Raw genomic sequence first — 20,490 nt, forward strand, 5'->3', positions numbered from 1 at the left:
AATCATTTATCTCTGGTCTCGGTAGCTCAGCACGGAGCCTTGGCATTGGCCACAGGTCAGAGGAAGAAGTCAAGGCAGGGCGCTGATCTTTCCTTGGTCGCTGCAGTCTGGAAGGTCAACGTAGTCCAGGGCCGACTGAGAGAAAGCTGGAGGAGAGAGAGACAGAGAGACAGAGAGAGACAGAGAGACAGAGAGAGACAGAGAGAGAAATGCTTGTAAAGAGGAAGTGGTAAGAGGCTTCAAAATTTCAGTGTGACCTGTTTGGTCAGGTGATTTCTGTGGGGGAGGGGACATGAAAAGGGGGAAAAAAAAGGTCAGTAAAATGTCCTTATAAAGACAAAATCTATTTCTTTCCTGGACGATGATTTGTCGTTCTAGTTACTTCCTGCCTTGTGACCACACACCCAGGGTTGACAAAGTTGCTCTCCGGATCAGCAGGAAGACAATTTCAGATCACCTAGCAGCCCTACTGAGGAGAGTGTTTCTTCAAGGTAAATTTCCCGTCTGGCTGTTTGTGGTCTCCCCGTCTTTCTGGTGAGTTTGCTTGTTACATGGCTCTGTGTCTGTGAAGGTGGACTTCGGTTTCAGGGGACTAGAGACAGTAGTACCTGCCCTCTGAGCCCTCTTTGAGACTCGCCAGCTTTGCACTGGCCACCGAAGCTGCAGCACCTTGCATGCCTTCCAGGGTGGGGTCCCTGAACTCCCTGGGCTGGGTGCTCCTCAAGGGCAACTCCCAGAATGATTTTGATTTGCTTCTTTTAAGCCAAACCAAGTGCTGGTTTATTTCTTTTGCCTTATTTCAAGAAGGCTGTATTGACTGTGATTGTATCTCCTGGGCGATGCGTTCAGGGACGTGCATATTGATCATTTCGATTGTGCAGCTCGGTGGCCTAATGGGGTGGTTAATTTTGGCTGCTGTGGTTCAGGTTGTCTAAAACGGCTCCAGCGAGCTTCTGTGGCGAGTTTACCATCTTGAGTCACGTGTGCACTGCTGGTTAGTTAGAGTCCTTTTGGCGCCAAGGGTTTTTAAGCGGGCGCACTTAATAACCCCAGGGAATTAGAGACTTCATCCTCGCCATTCATTCTCTGAAAATAAAAAGTAATTTGGGTTCCTTAACTGTGCTGTCTGTGTAGGGTCATCTGGACTGTTACGCATACAGTATCCACATACCGATGAATACCCACTTACAGCAGGGAAAAGGCTTCCGTCTACAACAGGCCTTCTTACAAAGCTGGTGCCGGGGCTTCCTTCAGAAAATGGCTGAATCTAGAGACTTGGGTTATAGAGTATCAGCTTCTACTTGATGATGACTATCTAATAATATTAGGAACTAGAGACAGGTGGTAAATATAAAAGCCACTGAAATTGGAGACAGATTCATTCATCAGCACACTCATCAAAACTCAATTTTTCTTGCTCAAGTGAGGCAACTTATTTTCCAAAACTTCTCCCTCAGGACAATTGCACAACAAAATATAAAATCTACTGTTAAGCAAACAAAGACAGTTTGTTTTTTGTGTTTGTGTTGATTCGTCTTAATTTCCTTTTAAATTTAAGAGCATCTGTGGAGACCAATCTGAATGGAAATTAACCATGTACTCATCAATGTGCATTTCCGGAAAGTTCCAGCTGTGGCCAATATTATTTGGTATATCTCATCTGAATGTTTTTAAATTAGCAAAAATGTGGGATTGGGATAGGGGAATTCAAAGAACAGAAAAGAGCAGATTTAACATTTTTGCTTCATCTTAGTGTGTCAAAATATATTCATGAGAATAAAATCGAATGAGATATGTGACCTCCTCTCTAGGGGATGGACAACCGAAAAGTGGGTGAAGGGAGACATCGGACAGGGCAAGATATGACAAAATAACAATTTATAAACTATCAAGGGCTCATGAGGGAGGGAGGAGCGGGGAGGGAGGGGGAAAATGAGGACCTAATGCCGGGGGTTTAAGTGGAGAGAAAATGTTTTGAGAATGATGAGGGAAATGAATGTACAAATGTGCTTTACACAATTGATGTATGGATTGTGATAAGAGTTGTATGAGCCCCTAATAAAATGATTTTTTAAAAAGAGAGAGAGAGAATACCAGAAAAAAAACACATCGAATGAGATGTAAAGGCATGCCAGTTTTTTCCGTGGGTTGGGAGGTAATAAAAAGGAATACGACAGAGCTAATGAAAAGAAGAAAGAAATCTCAAAGATTTCCATCATTGAAGGAGCAGAGCAAGAACATGTTGCTCATTGAGGTGCCAGCTCCTGGTCAGGTCAAGTCAGAGCATTGTCTTCTGGGTCTGGTGCTGGGGGCGATTTGCTTAGGAAGACATTTCAGCAGCAATACTGGGGATTGAAATTTTATCTCCTCTGTAAACTATGTAATTTAGGGGTTTCTAGAGAAAAAAAATAGAGAGGGATGGGAGGCAGGGAGGAGATGGAAGGGGAAAGGTATTTACTTCATGAGATCGGCTCACATGATTAGGGCCTGGGGTGGGGCCTGTTGAGCTCCGAATCCATAGACCAAGGGGTAAGCTTGAGACTCCTCCAATTTGTGTCTCAAGACCTTCAAGAGGAAGAGGGAAGAGTTAGCGTTTTGCCAAAATACTGGTCATTACTCTGGAGGCAGAGCATACCCAAAGGAATCCTCTTTGCACCGATTGATTTCATTATATTAGATTGCTCTGTAGAAAGCAATGACATTACCTCACATTACTTGAGATTGCATTGTATGACACAAACTAGACTAGTGTTTGGTCAAACCACTGAGCCCCATAGCCTAGCCAAATGGACCTACCATTAACTCTCACATTTCCCTGGAAACCATCAGTAATTTGGGAAACAATTTTACCTCATTTCTCGTTCTTTCACTGAGCCCTTTGGGGAAGGGGCAGACCCACAAGTAGTCATTCAAAGGTGCCTATTTAAATGATAGAGAATGAGAAAGGAGTGTCACTGAAGACCGAGAAACTCTCCATAACCCTTCTATACGCATTTTCTCACTTAATCTCTCAGTTCCCTGCGGGTGGAGGAATGGGTCCAGAAGGAGCTCCCTAAGGCCACTGGCCAGTTAAGGAGGGGAGAGTGGTCAAGATGCTAGGCTCCACACTGCCTCTGTTATCGGGTCCTCCCTTCCTTGACAACCTACTTTACCCACATCTAGGCTTTTATTACTGAACCAGAGAGATCTTGGCACTCAAGTATTGAAAGACAGAAGAAATTACAAGAAATCTAGAATCGTTGTTATAGAGAAAAGGTATCATTCGGTTTTCAAGTAATAATACAATGAAGAACAAATTTTTTTTTTAATCATTTTATTGGGGGCTCATACAACGCTTATCACAATCCATCCATCCATCCATGGTGCAAGCACATTTGTACATTTGTTGCCCTCATCATTCTCAAAACATTTGCTCTCCACTTGAGCCCTTGGTATCAGCTCCTCATTTTCCCCTCTCCCTTCCCCACCCTCCCTCAGGAACCCTTGATGATTTATAAATTATTATTATTTTGTCATGTCTTACACTGTCCGATGTCTCCCTTCACCCACTTTTCTGAGGTCTGTCCCCCAGGGAGGGGGTTACATGTAGATCATTGTGATCGGTTCCCCTTTTCTCCCCCACCTTCCCCTTCCCATCCTGGTATTGCTACTCTCATTATTGGTCCTGAAGGGTTCATCTGTCCTGGATTCCCTGTGTTTCCAGTTCCTATCTGTACCAGTATACATCCTCTGGTCTAGCCGGATTTGTAAGGTAGAATTGGGATCGTGATAGTGGGGGGAAGCGGGGGAGAAGGAAGCATTAAAGAACTAGAGGAAAGTTTATGTTTCATCGGTGGAGTTATATGGCTCATCTACTTCCCACAACCCTTCCATAAGGGGATGTCCAGTTACCTACAGATGGGCTTTGGGTCTCCAGTCCACAGTCCCCCTCATTCACCAGGATATGATTTTTTGAAACAAGTTTCTTTTAACTGATGTGTATTTTGCTTAAAAAAAAAATGTGTGCCATCACAAACTTGCCTCAATCTCCTGTACTTCCCCAGCTTATTTCTTGTCACTTCCTCTGCTCAGCTCCCACCCTCTTTTGCTTTACTCATGTTCTGGGTAGACCAGACCACAAGCCACCAGGAAGTTCTTTCACTGCATATGCTTTGTTTGAACCGTTTCTGCCATTACTTTCTTGTTCACTTGTAAAAATTCTGGCCCCTGTTGAAGGCTCACTTTAAGAAACATGTCTTTCCCCAGGCTTTCGCTGACTATGTCTGACCAACTTTGGGTGTGTGTGGGGGTGTGTGTACTGACTTAATACTTTGATCTTAGAGTAGAACTAGTATAAATTACATTGTTTCAGAACTTCATGTTCTTTATTTGCTGACAAACTAATTATTTCCCCATCTCCGCTTAGATATAGTACGGGTTAATGAGAGCTATGGAATTGAAAATGTGCCCCATGTATTTTTTCCAGTTCTTCAATAGGCACAGATGTCTTTACTTTGATTTCTCTCATTCGCTTACTAACTGCTGATGGCGATGATGGGAGACATACCCAAGAGCATGATACTTTGCATTTTGTCACGCATCATCGGTGTTAAAGCACTGTTCTTGGTAGCTTCAAAGCACTATGACCACAGTGGATTTAGGAAACTGTGCAATGCCAATGGCAATCAGACACATTGGGGATTTTATTCTTCTAGTCTATTTGTTGGTCTAAAATTTAACTTCTTTTACCAGAAGTGTGTCCCAAATAATGGACTTCTTTGGTCACAAAGAACTGTAGAACTGCATTACTAACTTTTGCTTATTTAATTTGGATTATAGGCAGAGAATTCATAAGTTAACTTCTTCTTACTTAAAAAGTTCAGGTCTTTCTGCGTATCTAGGAGAAATGACACATTTTGAAGCCAGGTTAAGTAAAATGAAATGGAGGTTTTTAAAAAATATTTATGAATAGCCACGCATTTGCTTTTTATAAAGGCATTGGACTTCATGAATAACAACAGATTTCATAGCAGAATGACATTACTTGGATTAATTGAATAGTCTTTGTAGGGTTTTATTTATTTGTTTGTGTCTACTGGGCTTCAGAGTTGAAATTCCTTAAACCTTTCCAACTCAAAGATAGCATCAAAGGAGAGCAATCTTAGTCTGTCTGCATATTGACCATGGCAGAAATGAAAATGAGTATTGGTACTCGGTGACAAATATACTCACCTGTGCCAGCAGCTTCAAAGCACTCCGAGTCCCTATTTTGCCAGCATATGATTGCATGTCTGAAATCAGATGAGCGCGTGTGCTAGACCGTGTTCGTTTGGGACTTCCGCCATTCCTTCTGTTGAAGGGCCGTCTCCCAGCTTGCCTTCCCTGACAGCTGCTGGAGCCGCGGAGCTCCCCAGATGGCATCTCCCTGGAGTTTCCTCCGGGTCGCTTCTGATTCAGCTTCCTTTCCTGCGTCAGTCACTGTCCCTGAGGTTGGAGTTTGTTCATTTCCATCTTTGCATCAGCCTTCTCGGCCATTTCACGGGCTCTCCATCTTGTAAGCTACCGCAAGCAACAGAGGAAAGAAAACTTTCAACTTGCTTATTGCCCTAGGAATAACTGCTAATGTTTAATAGGTCACTTATGTTGAATTGGCTGTTTTTTTCTTAAGGACTTCAGCTATATTAATGCATCTTGAAAGGGACGGACGATGTCATCTTCATTAGCTTGCTCATATGCTTTATTATTTCATTTTTTCTACGGTTGGGCCGGTTTTGAATGAACCGCCAAGCTTCAAGGCAATCCCCTGCAATAAATAGACAGCAGACCACAGTGCTTATTTGTACTGAAGCCCTGGAGGGAGTCTTACCGGGTGCCATCCAGCGACATCCAACTCATGGTGAACCCAAGGATGTCGGGGTAGAACTGTGCACCAGGAGGCTTGCAATGGCTGATTTGGGCAACATTCACCAGCTCTTTCTTCCAAGGTACCTCTGGGATGACTTGAACCGCAGGCTTTCAGTGAGCAGTTGAGTGTGTTGTTTGCCCGCACCCCTTCCCCTCTCCCCAGGGACTTCACTAAATAATCATAATTTACCTCCAAATAAATGCATTTGTATTAAAATTATTGTTATCCAGCAGACTCTTCCCCATCCTCCTCCTCGGAATTTGCTTAACTCCTCTGTACATTTAACTGGTCTCTCAAGATAGGCTCCTCTTCCCCCCACATGTTCTGAAGTTCCTCATTTTACAAGCGCCGAATAATTTTCACCAGTTCACATCTTCTAGTTTCATAACTAATAGGACATGAATAAATTATCAATCTAGTATTCTACCCAGGGACACATATTGATCATGATAAAGACCAAATATAGGTGCGCTAAAAATAACGAAGGAATGAGGTGGTTTCGATTGTGAGTGGAAGAATCGAGAGAAAGAAACAGCCCACAGGCTGAGTGAAAATACGTTTTGCTCAACTTCAGAACTGCAGCTATGTTGGTTCCACTTATGCGTTACAAGGAGGTTATTGCTTAAATAGGGTCCGTTGTTTTTTCTGGCGGAAGGAAAAGCCAGGATGTTACATTGAGCAACTAGCGAAGCCGCGGTTCTGCGGTTACAGCATTGATTCTTGCTTTAGTCCGGCGCCAGTTACCTGGTCGGGAGCGCGGTACCCTTTCTTTCTCCTCTCAAACCTGCGTACACCCATGTACACGCACATGCATCTACTGCTTGACTAGTGGAATTAAAATGAAAAAGAGCTTGTGTTCTCCACAGACAGAAGAGCCACCAGATCAGCAAGCAAATTAATTATGGATGTGAACCGCGATCCCCCACATATGTTTTCTCCTGTGTGCCCCCTCCCCACGCCCTCTGATGGCACTTTTAAGAGAGAAGAGAAGGAGGGCTATCATTTCCTTGCACTTAAATAACTCTCCGTTTGGTAGTCCGCACGACGTTGTCTCTGAGCTGTGAGTCCAAATGAGTGTTTTTGCTTACTGTTTGCATCTGTTTCCTACGCATGATTTGTAAGGCAGAATCGGGGGTCAGGATAGCATCCCCCTCTTCTCCGGGAACGTCTTCAACTCTGGGCCTTTGTACTTCCTTGGCATCAGCCGCTCACATTGCCCTCGCCAGGCGTAGGAGCTCTGGGTAATGGGCTCAAAATGAATTTCATAAAAACAGGAGGAACATTTGTTTGTGGACCTCTTTCTTTCCGGGAAAACCAAATGGACGCTCCCTGGCGCCCGCGCTGCTTCCTAAAGACTCTGCAGTGTCCCCGTGGAAAGAAGAAATGCTCTTCAGGCCTTGGGGACTTTCTGATCAGACTTCTCTTAAGAATGTCACCGAGTCTCTGTTTCTTTGCTGGGACCACAGAGAATGGCCATCACGGCCTATGAGCTGGCCAGTGGTGGGCCGCACAGTCCTCCTCCCGGGGCCCGTGCACTGGGGACCTCAGGGTCCCCCCAGGATCGCGGTGTGCGCATCCTGCGGTCAAATGGACCCCGAGCACCCACCCCGACGTGATGGAGTAGAACTCCCCCTTTGAGTTTCCCAGGCCGTAAACGAACAAAGCAGACTGTCTGGTCTTCCTCCTGGGAAGTCCTTGCGTGTGTTCGAACCACTGACCTTCGGTGAGAAGCCCAGCACTTCCCCGTGGAGCGGGCCGGGCTCTATCGAATGTCAGCGATTTCAAAGCGGCGGCCCTGCGGGTCTCCAGTTCCTGCCCATGAAAGAAGCAGGTGTGGTCAAGAAGGGAGCAAAAGGAGAGTCTGATTTGGATTCATTGCCTAGAATTTCACTAAAGCATCTTCACCTTTCCGAAGCCCACCTTCCTCATCCGTCAAACAGGGAAAGAATGCTTCTCTCCCTGCATCTGTTTGCCATTCTGTCTGCCTCTTCCTTTCCCTCTTTTGTCTGTCTGCCACATACCACAGACATTTTTCAGCCCTTACTATTTCCTAGGCATCGTCTTGGGCACGTGGTATGGATTCTCCTCTTTCCACAAAATAACTAAACATAGTTGATACTACTCCCTCCTCCGAACAGATGGCAAAGTGGAGGTGCGGGTTGGCTCAAAGGGACTTGTCCAAGATGCCACAGTAGAGTCAGGATCCACACCGTGGATTTTATACATTTTCTATTCAAAGCTGCTCACCCTTTCTTGTTTGAATGCCTTCTGTTCTCTAACATCATTCCCTTAACTGCTTTTAAAGAAAACGTTTAAATATTCCTCCCTGTAATTATAAAATAGTTATTCGAAAGGCCACCTTTCTCATTAGAAAGAGATCCCAACGGCCGTGAAAAGACAAAAGTGTTTGTAGATTTTATGGTACCCTGTCCTTAAAATGATGATGATGGTGATGATTTAGCCAATTAAGATCTTGACAAAAGAAATATGATAGCATGTCCCATAGTAAATTGTCAGTGGTAAATAACTGCCAACCAAACTGTAACTTCCAGCAAAGAGAAGATAAATCTAGCTCATCAAATTAATACAAATTTATGTTTGCCTTAATGAATCTTTACATCTTAATTTTGCTTTCTTTCTTTCTGGGAACAAGCCTGTGCTTAGATATTCTAAAAGGAAAAAAAAAACAGCCTCAAAGAGTCTATTAAAAATGAGGTCAAGTTATTAATTCATAGAAGCTTCCTTTATCATTGCTAATATGCCAAGGTTGGCTATACATAGTCTCACTGTTTCCCAGCTCAAACGAATGGTGGCACTGCCTGGAGAGTTGGGGGATGGGAGAGAAGATTCAAGGTAGAGCACAGACTGACAGAACTATGCCTTGGCCCACCATGCGGGGAGGAAGCACTGCCCAGGGGTTCTTGTTGTAGATACCCAGCGTCTCCTTTCCTTGCATGACTCATCATGGATGTGGGTGGGCTTATTTTCTTAAAACTTCTGTACCTCTCCCCACTCTCGCCCCACTTCCTCAACTGTTTAAAGGTGCTTTCCATTGCCAATATCGCAGGCAAGGCTAAGATTAGGCTCTTGACCCCTCAACTGATGATCAGTCAATTCCAAGACTTTGCTCCTAGAGGACACAATCTACACAGTTTTACAGCTCTGGCTTCAACACTGGATGAAAAACATGGTGTCGGAGCCAAAAGAAACCAAGCTGGACATAGAGCATGCATGTGAAATCTTGCATACACACTACCGAGAAGGATCTTAAGTAGTGCCTCTTACATAGTATTTCCTGCAATTTATAGTGAGAATTTGGATTTGTTCTCCAAGGTAATTTTGTAAATGTTCTAGTTCTTACTGATTTTGCTTTCTTTCTTTTCTTCCTTCTCTCTTTATTGTCACAGTGGTATAAAATTTAAACACGCTTTCTTTATCCTAACAACCTTGTGGGCACTGTGGCTGCATCTTATTGTGTTTTAAAAGCTTTATTGTTATTGTTGAGCATGCACACAACAAAACATATGCCAGTTCAATGGTTTCTACACAAGACTCAGTGCCATTGCTTACATTCTAGAAGATGGGCAATTATTCATACTCTTTTCATCTGGTTAAATTATTGAGATTCCCTTTAGAGAGATGAAGAAACAGGCTCAGAAAATTTAGGTAACGTGCAAAAACACGTAGCAAGGAACAGTTGAGTCAGAAAAAGCCAGTAGCTCTTCACCGTGCCAAGATGCTTGCTAGTTCAGTCTTATTTTTCTTTAAACGTAGCGAGTAAGCCTGATTTCAAAAAGGAAGCTGTGAGCATTAGAGGCTGGATGAGGTACCTGAGATCCCTGAAGCATCTTTACTTTGGCTCACAATAGAGAAAAGTGGGCTGTGCTCTCGCACAGTTGAGGATGGGAGCCAAGGCACCTGTGCCGGTCTTGAACTTGGTGAAAGGAGAAAGTCCTTCCCAGATTCCCTTCTCTACCCATGCATACAATATAACCTATGTTTCAGGGATTTGTAGCTCATGGGTTTTGCAACTTCAAGTTCTTTAAATGCTAATTGATTTGTGTTTTTCCCATAACTGAGCTAGACCAAACCAAAATTCTGGAAGTCATTACTTCTCTTTTGGTCTCATTTCTGACTCACTTTGAGACTTTGGGGGGTAAATTCACTTTCAGGATCCCCATTCTCCCATCTATAGCATGTCCAGCTCCCTCCTCAATTTTCAGACCTGTATTTTCTACATGGGAGATGGTGATATGAACAGCAAACTATGTATACGCAAACAGGCTAAAATGGGTTGTGGACATGGTCATTTTATTGATTGGGGAATGGGAGGCACATTGGAACATTGATGTTGCCTCAAGTGAGGACAGTAAGGGGTGCGACTGGAGTTAGCAAGGAGCCCAACAATCACCCAAGTGTTCCCTCCAGCAGCAAGAGCCGGGAAGGAAGAGAGCCATGCTGCTGCCTCCCAATGTGTTCCTCTGTAGCGCCTCCTCGTGCAGCCCACTTCAAGCACACCTGTTTCCCCCAAAATAAGACAGTGTCTTATATTGATTTTTGCTCCCAAAGACGCGCTAGGTCTTATTTTCAGGGGATGTCTTATTTTTCCATGAAGAAGAATACAGTACACATTTATTTTGTAATTAAAAGAGACCTCGCACTTCCTGTCTGCTCCGGCTGCGCTGTGGCCAACAGTGAGCTGTGCGCAGCGCCCACCACTATGGTCCAGAGTCCAGAGTTACGGTAGCCTTGGGGGGCTTATTTTCAGGGAGGTCTTATTTTCAGGAGGGTGTCTTATAATTCAGCGAGAGGCAAAACTGTAAGTAGGTCTTATTTTCGGGGGATGTCTTACTTTCGGGGACACAGGGTAGCTCATGGCCTCCTCTGAGTGCTCTTTCTTGTCTCCTCGCTGTGAAGACCTGATTTCTCTCTGGCAACGCCCTTCTCTATTTGTAAAGCTCCCACTGATTCCGTCTTGAGACTCCTGGAAAAGATCGGTATCACGTTTTCTGGAAGGTCTTCTGCAGTTAGAGTTGCTGTGGTTTCCCAGAAGGGCTGCCTCCCCTGGGCTCGTGTAGCCTCGGGATAAGAAGAGCTTCAGGTATTCCTTTTAGAGAACCATTGTCCCTCAGGGGACTGTATCCTTCTCAAGAGCAAGGATTGCCTCCCAGTTATCCTCCCATCTCCAACTCGTAGGAGGTAGTAAGCAGGACTGAACTTAGGAATGAATGCAGTGGTGTGTAGGCTCCCACGCAGAAAGACCCCTTCCGGCCGGAGGCAAGGCGGCCCAGGCTGGCGAGGGCAGGGTTAAGTGTGGCGGTACTCCTGTTCTCCCTGCACTCTCCTCCAGATGCTGAGAAGAGACATTGAGAACTTCCCCAAAAGCAGCCCAGGAAGGAAGCACCCCCATCTTAAGACAAATGTTGCAAGAGTGTGTTTATCAACATGAGGTCAGAGCTGAGGAACCCCACATGAGGGCCCAGAGCTTTGAGTTACAGGGACCTGCCAGCCCGATGCCTGGAAAGGAGCCCTGAGTGAGACCTGCATCCGCGTGGCCATGGTATTGAGGACCCTGCCCGCCACAGGCTCGGCATCAGCAGAAGGCTCCTCAAATTCGTAGTTGTGTGACCCAAAGCTACTTATTTCAACCTCGATCGGGATCCTAATAATGCTTGTGGCAAGAATCTCATGACACGTAGAAAATATTTAATACTGAGTAACCATTCGATGGGTATTAGCTATGATTCAAAGGGGGGCAGTTCGACCTTGCCCTAGGACGTCACCGTGAATCTGCATCGACTCAATGGCAGTGAGTTTGTTCTGTTTTATGATTGTCCCCACCCTTAAACCACTGCCCCGAGGCTGATTCTAACTTCATGTGACCCTATCAGGTGTCCCCGTGTCTGTAGATCTTTTTTTTTTTTTTTAACATTTTATTAGGGGCTCATACAACTGTTATCCCAATCCATACACACATCAATTGTGTAAAGCGCATTTGTACATCATTTCTCAAAACATTTTCTCTCCATTTAAACCCCCGACATTAGTAGACAGCCTCTTTTTCCCCTAAGGAGGGGCTGGGGGGGTTGACCTACAACTGTCGTTAGCAGCCCAATGCTTACCTCGCAGCATCACCAAGGCATCATAAACACGATGGATGGTACAAATAGGGAATCGCTCAACTTCTCTCTGAGCGGTGAGGGGTTGGACTCCACCCGAGGTACCTGGAGAAAAAAGCCTGGTCATCCTGATAAGGTCAGATAAGTCAGGGTGTGTACACTGCATTCAGGGAGGTACCCAGCCGCTGACAGCCCTGCGGGGACAGCTGTGCTCTGACACATGATGTCACTGTGAACCAGAGTCGGCGTGGTGGCAACTGGTTTTGAAAGGCTATCTTTGTCCATCTGGCTCTCCCGTCATCCCTTCGCTTTCCTTTCTCCGACTGACGGGCCTTTCCAGGAGAACATAGATGAAAATTCCCACACAAATAAGGAAAAGGACTAACGAGTCTTTGACTAATCTCTGACGCATCTGCCGAAATCCCGTTCAATTGTCACTTCCTCGGTCACCGTCTTGGATCCTCCCAGGGAGAAGGAGTCTTCCTTTGTGGGCCTCTGACCCGTCTCTCTGGGACTTGGGGCTCACGTTTCCGTCTAGCCCCCAGTCGAAGAACAACTCGATCTTATGACATGGCCCTGCTTCCTGCTTGCCCTCCTGAGGAGGTCACTGAAGCTATGGCTACCGTCGCCAAGTTTAATGAAGAAACGGATGGTGCCTGGCCATCAGAACGATATCCTGTGGGCTCTTAAAAGTTTGTTTTTAAATAAGCAGCCATTTAAGTGGGGCGTCTACTAAGTGTGTAAATCAGCTGAGTCCACATGAAAGAAGTACACCAGCCCGTGTGACCCAAAGATGGCAAATATTCTAGACCAAATCTAAAGGAGGGGATGGCATCAAAACTGAAATTGTGAACACCTGGTTTGCAGAAGGCTACGGATGACAGTGGCGTTCAAAATCCATTTGGAGGATCCACATAAGAATTAAGCCTCTAGTGAATCCCCTCAAATCATAGTTGAGGGAGGTGAATAGTCCTGTTATCAGACAGGGAACACTACAAAGTTGATTATGGCAGACATAGTTAAGTCAAAATTTAATATCATTTGATCTCCCTTTAGACCCTTTCTAAAGCGGTTTCAGCTTAAAGGAGGAAGGATGAGAGGGAAATACACATGGCTTAAACTAAGGTGACCAGATTTTAATATTGGTAAAGCGGGACACCATTGACGGGGGCGGGGTGGTGGTGGTGTGTTCTTGATTAAAAATGTGGTCTATATCATTTTGCCGCCACTATAAAATATAAAAAATACGAGTACTGTCTGCTAAATTCAAGAAAATTTATGTATTTATGAAATAAATGAATTACCTAAATTATCTGAGTAGCTGATTTGTTGACATCACTTGTTTAACTAGCACTAGCACACAGTACGATGTGTATCGCCTGAGAGACAGTTACAAAATGTTTTCGTCGTTGCCAATGCCAGAAAATGCCATTGTTCATTAAGTCCAAACAATGGTGGTCGAATTCTAACAACTGATAAACAATGCGAACTTTGATAAGCAATTCTCAATCAGTTCTCAACAATTATTTGTTATTATTAAAGTTTAACATTATAAAATTAACAAAAATAATATAAAACTCATATCCTGGGGAAATAGCCACATGGCAGCCGAAAACCGTATACTGTATTCCCTTCCCGTGTCCCGCCGTTCCCTAGCTTGTCATGCCTTCTTTCCAAAAATCGGGACTATTTTAAAATTTCGCGGGATGCGGGACAAATTGTTAAAAATCGGGACTGTCCCGCCAAAAGCGGGACATCTGGTCACCTTAGCTTAAATCCCTGGTTAATCCCCTGGGACCACAGATCAGCGATGGGAGCAGCCTTGGAACATGAATTGCTGCAGATGCAGTTTTCCCTGTGGTCCTTTTAAATTTGTCCTAGTTTTTAACTATTCTCCGCTTTCTTTTCCATTGGTATTTTTACCTGCCTTACTTTGTTATTCTTGTTAGTTTGGGGGATTTAAAAAAAAAAGGGGGGGTGGTTCTGTATATGAAACCCAGGATGGCTAAATCTCTACAGACAGTACCATATAGACTCGTGTATGAGCCGAGTTTTCCAGCACATTTGTAATGCTGTTTTTGTGGTAAAATGAGGTGCCTCGGCTGATATTCGGGTCCGCTTATACTTGAGTATATACGGTAACTGGATGAATGGTTCTTTGGGGGTATGACAGGGGAAGTTAGAAACGGGTGTGGGGGGGAGCTGACAATGATGAACACAAGAATGAGGAAATTGTGCTAAGACTGATTGTAACGATGATTTTACAGCTCTTTTCGATCTGATTGAACTATTGAATTGTATGATATTGAGCTATATGCCAATAAAACGGTTAACAAATGAATGAGTGAATGAATGAATGAATCAATGAGGGCACAGGTACAGCACCCATCAGGATATACTGTCTCCTCCCAAGCTGATTAGGGCCAAGTCTTATCTCTGTGCATTCAGCCTCTGGCAGGTACAGCTATCAAGCTGACTCTTAGTGAGTGACTGCTTCTGTGGGTTTCTGAGACTGCGCATCTTTACAGGAGCCGACAGCCTCGCCGTGCTCTGGTTCAGATGCTGACCTTGAGGTGAGCAGCCCCTTGGGAGGTGTTGGTAAGCTTCCCTCTAGCACAGGACCCGGCGTATGGTAGATATTCAAAAGAAAAGACCAGTTGCCCTTGAGGCAAGCCCAATTCACCAGAACCCCGTTGGTGTCCGAGTAGAACTTGGCTCAATGGGCTTGTCAATCGCTGACTCTTGGGCAGTAGATCTCTAGACCTTTCTTCTGGGAAGCCTCAGAGTAAACTCAAACGTGCAACATTTGGTTCCCCATTTGCACCATAGATGTTCGTTGAGAATGTATTGCATGTAGAAGTCAGTCAACACCATTGCTTAGTGGCAACAATTGCTTAGAATGGTTTGCAGATGAATTTCATAGTCCAAAGGAGTCCAGATGCAAATCACATCCGGGCAGATGACTGCAGGTCCGTCCTCATTCTTTCTGAAGTGGTCCTTGGTAAGCTGAGCTCATCCCAGGAGGCTTTATGCTCCTTGCAGTCCCACCTCACCTACCTCATCATGAGCAACATGATCTGGCACGTTTTACCTGGAATAGAGAACCACGGCGAGGCCTCAGCCGGCCAGAAGATAACTGGAGTTCACGGAAATGAGAAGCGAAAGCCCTTCTTGCTTCTGTAGGGTGGGGCCTGGGAGCGCAGCCTGGGCCAGCTCACAGACGGACTGTGTAGGAGCCCAGCCGTCACCACAGTCATTTCCAACTCCGTTTGAAGATCAGTGTGCTCTGCGGGGCTTTCGGGGACTGATTCTTCCCGAGTAGACCAGCAAACCTTGTTTCTCAGATGCTTCTGGATGAATTAAACCCCCGCCCATCCATTTAGCACCCTAGCAGATTGCCCACTTGCACCACCCAGGGATGCCAAGGTCGAGGTAGCTGCTGCTTTTGAGCCCTCAAATCTGCTCACTAGGGTCGTTTCCTCGTTTTAGACGCTTGTACCATTTAGCAACGAGGCGCCTTATAAGTCTGCCCACAAGAGTTGTCATGGTGTGCTGTCCAGGCCTTTCTGACCCATGGAAGCCAGAGACTGGCTAGAACTGCACCACAGACTTTCCTAGGCTGTCTCTTCCCCAGGAGCAGAGCCCCAAGGTTTTCTCCTGCAGAGTGCCCAGTGGGTTCAGCCTGCGGGCTCTCAGGTTAGCCGTCACACACGTCATCCCTGTGCTACGAGGGTGTCCTCCACACACGCATACTGTGGACTCCTTCTCAAGCCCTGTGTAGTATTCGTTTATACTTCTGTTTGTTCGCTTATACGATTCCTTGACTGAGTACCTAGTATGCACACAGCAGTCCTGGTGGTGTGGTGAGTTAAGCATTGAACTACTGACCTCAAGTTCAGCAATTCAAACCCACCAGTCACTTGGAAGCAATTCAAGTTCAGCAATTCAAGCCCACCACTCCTTGGAAGAAGGATGAGGTTTTTTCGTTCCCATAAGGCAGTGTTTCTCAAGCTGTGGGTTGCAACCCCTTTGGGGGTTGAAGGACCCTTTCACAGGGGTCGCCTGATTCATAACAGTAGCAAAATGACAGTTAGGAAGTAGCAACGAAAATAATTTCATGGTTGATGGGCGGGGGTGGGGGGGGCGGGGGCGGTCACCACAACTTGAGGAACTGTATGAAAGGGTCGCGGCACGTGGAAGGTGGAGAGCCACTGCCTTAGAGTCTCCGTGATCCCGTGTAGAGGCACTATGAGTTGGAATCAGCTTACTAACAGTGTCTCTGGTAGGATAGATGATATCCATCGCTAAATTCAGTCTTTGGACATTTTGCCTCAAGGTGAGCTGATTTGATTTTGGTTGGGGCTACTAGAGAAAATGAGGGCGTCTGAATGCCATGTCAGGAATCAAAATTGACAGCAACACGCCATCAAAGGAGGGTTGGCGGAAAATGAAAGGAGCCACTGGGAGGAGAGCAGGAATGTACAGCAACAGAGGTGAATTCTCTCACATACACCATCCTGCAATAACTGATCCACGAGGAGACACACAGGACTATGCACAGGCTGGGAGGGAGACGGGCAGGATGCCCAGAAGTATATGTAAGTTTGACAGAGAATATTTGTATGTGGGCATTTACCTTTGCTGAAAACATATCCATGAATGTGGTAGAGCATGCATGGAAAAGTTATGAAAATTTCTCAAACATAACCAAACATCTTGAGGACATGAGTTAGTTGCTGGGCCTGGGCGGCTCAGGACCACAGTAGCAGGGGACATCAAGGTCAATTGGCATAAGAGCAATAACAAAAAGAATCAACATGTAGAGGAATAGGGGGTACTAACCTGCCCCCTCATAGGGACACGCAGTGTTTGCACATGTTATTTTCTGAACAGACTCGACTCTGCCATCTCAATACCGAGATTAAGTTCTCCCTCGTCTACAGGATAGCCGTTCAATGAAGGAATTCTTTGTTCCATGTAGACGACCTAGCTTTGATTCCTGGCCAATGCAACTCAGGTACAGCCACCACCCATCTGCCAGTGGAGGGCCCTGTGCTGCTCTCATGCTGAGCAGGTTCAGTGGAGCGGCCAGACTGAGATAGACTAGGAAGAAAGGCCTGGCAATCTACTCCCAAGAAGTGAGCTGCCAAGAATTGTATGGATCCCAAAGCTCCAGTACCATGGTGCATGGACTTGTTCTGCATTAAAAGTCAGGTGCAGGGAATGTACATGTAGTTATATTCGAAATTTGAGGAAACACTACTTTTTAAACGTCCAGTAGGTTTGACTTAAAGAGCAGAATTCCATCTTAGGTCTCCACGTGCTTTGAAAGGGAAACTGTTACAGTAGGGAAGTCCAACCACATCTGACAGTGGGCCCTGTTAGGCCAGGCACATCTCTTAACTTCGTGTCACATTACTTATCCGTAACACGAAGGAGGTGACCAGATAGTCACTTGAGGCCCCCTTCTGTTAGTCCTAAATTCATCAATAAATAGACTTGACATAGACCTAGAAGATAGCAAAAACAGAAACACTGGGAAAGATTTGAAAACGAAGCTCTAAACTAAAGCACCAGGTTAGAAGACTACAGGAGACTTGGTGGCCGGAAGCCACGATGGCACGTGGTAAAAGCTTTAGGAACCAAGCAGTCTCTCTAACGCCCACTGTGAATGACCTAATAAAGGGAGAGCTTTCATTATGGCAGCAAAGCTTTAGGTTACTGGGCAGGGATTTGAGACACCAGAGAAATGGTGTCTCCAAATCTCCTTATTTGGAGATTCTTAAGAAAATAATAAGTGGCACTCCTCCTGGGGCAATGTGTATGCAGTTTTGCCTGGAAACCAAGAGTGAACTGGAGCAGCGTCTCTTCAACTCTAAGTGGTGACATCTCAGAAGACGGACGCACACGCACTGCTCCTGGGATCCCCCTGGGCACAGATGGGCAGTGGGTCTCCAGAGCCAATGAGCATCTGCTTTGGTCAGGAGGAGAATGCTTTCTGGGTCGAGGTAAGAACTGGAGAGACAAATCCAAGGGCATTCGTATGTGTGGAAGAGAGAGCTGAATACCAAAGAGCAATTGTCTACTGAGAAAACATCCCAGGCCAGTCCAGATCAAGACCATAAGTCCAATATTAGCGTATATGTTGGATACTAGTCCAGAAATTCCGTTCAGACTCATCCAGCACATGCAGTGATGCCCAAATATAGGAAGATCACAGGCTGGTGGGGGTGGGGGGGAACTTGTGGATCCAGTGGCAGTGGAAGCATCCCCACGTGGCTCCTCCAGCTCCTGAGCGGCTCCTCCACAGGAAGGTGAAGTGGAGCACGTGTGTGGACCCCCACCGAGAGGAAAGTGAGGAAGTTCTCCGAATCCTCATGAGAAGGTCATGGCCATGAGGAGGCAGCATCAGGCTGTGTGGCCTGATTGACAGGTTCGACTCCACCCCTAGTCCTATTTATCAAGGTGAAGTGAAATCATGTAACTACCACAGACCACCCCTTGTCAACATGATACTTTTTACACAACTCTTTAGCCCACACCTAATTTTTAAACAAACAATAATGAAATCATACTTTATCCTAACAGTATAAAACTAAAACACATTCATCTCAAAATGGGTCAGCCTCATTTAAACATAATATTCTATGGGTGAACAAAACAATAATATACTAGACTTAACATTTGTAGTTACATGAACACCCACACCATAATCCTATAATTCTATAAACATATTCCCCCACCTATGCAAGTTTGTAAGCCAGCCACTTTATGCCTTTATCCCCCCTCCCCAATTTGAGTATCCAATTTCTATACTGCCCACTTATATCAACCCAGTGCTCTGAAGAGACAAACATGTTCTTTGACATGAAGAATCTTGTTGGAACCTTGTGAAGTCTGCATCCATAAGCAAAGTCAAACCAGGACAGGCCATCCATTAAGTCAGCAACAATATGCACCAGTTCACAGGTTCAAAAACCTTCTCTTCATCTGGTCGGCTTCTGGTCAACTCAATGTGGGTTGCAGCATCCCTCAGCCTCATCTGGGCGCCTATTGGCTGCCTCACCTTTCGACCACGAGTCCCATCACAAATTCTCAACAACCCTAGCCCCAGTGAACTTCAGACCAGCTAACTGGCTCTCATCTTCTCCTCTGGTCCCTGTGAACCAGGTCCAAGGGTGTCAGTGGCCAGACTCAACCGGTCTCTTTATTGCTGCATTTCTCCCACTTCCACTCAACCAGTGGATCCACCTAGCAAGTAGTTCAGGCTGCCAGCAGGCTCCTTTTAACGTTCAGTCCCAGAGAGAAGAGTTCTTTCATAACTCTAAATCATTCCAGCTCAGGCACAAACCACTAGTTCAAAATTCAAAAGGGTTCTTTTTTTTTTTTGTTTTTTGGCTTCAGTCTGTCAACAGCCTCCTACACAAGTATCTTCACATGCAAATGGCCTGAGCACTGGGTGGGGCTTCTCTTTCTGTCACCCCTAGACCTATTTATCAAGTTAACATGAAATTATGTAACTGCGACAGGGTGTCCCTCTGCCCATTTCTCGGCCCCTCTGAAATGAATCTAATGTGTGTGATGCTTGTCCGTTACTGTATAGAGTGTCTGGAGGGAGGGGGGCCTTAGAAGAAAAGCCTGGGGTTCAGCTTCTGAAAGACCATGGACAATGCGATGGTTACTTTCTGGAACCAAGGGGCCTGGACAAGCCCTAAGATAATCTTCAAAACATACAATGAACCAAACCGGTTTAACAGGTTAAAAAAAAAATGACTGCCTTGAGCTGTATGCTTTTTAAAGAACTATCTGTCCGGCATTAGGAGACCACAGCAATACAGCTACTTAGATGGCACCAGAGAGGCTGTGAGCTAATGCTCCTGAGGAAGGAATGGCCGAGAAAAGGAGCATGAGAGTGGGTGTGGCACCAGGGTCACTGAGTCACCCACGCGCAAATGCTTGCCTTGGTCTACGCACTGCTGTGTATAGTATCAACAACAACAACATTACATTTTAAAGATTCCCAAATAGCGGAGGAAAAAAGACAGAGAAGGAAGCCCCCGGGAGCCGTGTTCTGCATGGGCCCATGTGGGGTCTCCCGGACTTAGGGTTAATTTGTTGGCAACGGATTAACTGGTGCTGAGCAGAAACCCCAGCGCTTCAGACTCTTCAGCGCCATCTAGAGGTGAGGAAATAGGCACAGAGAGGCGAAAGGCAGCTTGAAGTTATACAGGTACCCTGTTTCCCCGAAAATAAGACAGTGCCTTATATTAATGTTTGCTCCCAAAGATGAGCTAAGTCTTATTTTCAGGGGATGTCTTATTGTTCCATGAAGAAGAATACGGTACAAATTTATTGTGTATTGCTTTATTAAAAGAAACCTCGCACTTCCTGTCTGCTCCAGCTGTGCTGTGGCCAATAGTGAGCTGTGAGGTGGCGCCCCCTGCTACAGTCCAGCTTTACGGTAGCTTTGGGGGTGCTTATTTTTGG

At 45.5% G+C, this 20,490-nt stretch overlaps 1 protein-coding gene across 1 annotated transcript in view; it reads left to right on the forward strand.

Annotated features, from left to right (window-relative positions):
- Positions 1-453: 453 nt before the first annotated feature.
- LCP1 (lymphocyte cytosolic protein 1) overlaps positions 454-20,490 on the forward strand; it is an 85,203-nt gene continuing 65,166 nt past the window's right edge. The window contains exon 1 of the mRNA XM_004714093.2: positions 454-534. The gene's annotated coding sequence lies outside the window, so the exon portion shown is untranslated. The remainder of the gene's footprint in view (positions 535-20,490) is intronic.

This window comes from Echinops telfairi, unplaced genomic scaffold (assembly GCF_000313985.2).
Source record: "Echinops telfairi isolate 266 unplaced genomic scaffold, ASM31398v2 ScPeMD7_24;HRSCAF=84, whole genome shotgun sequence".
Taxonomy (NCBI): domain Eukaryota; kingdom Metazoa; phylum Chordata; class Mammalia; order Afrosoricida; family Tenrecidae; genus Echinops; species Echinops telfairi.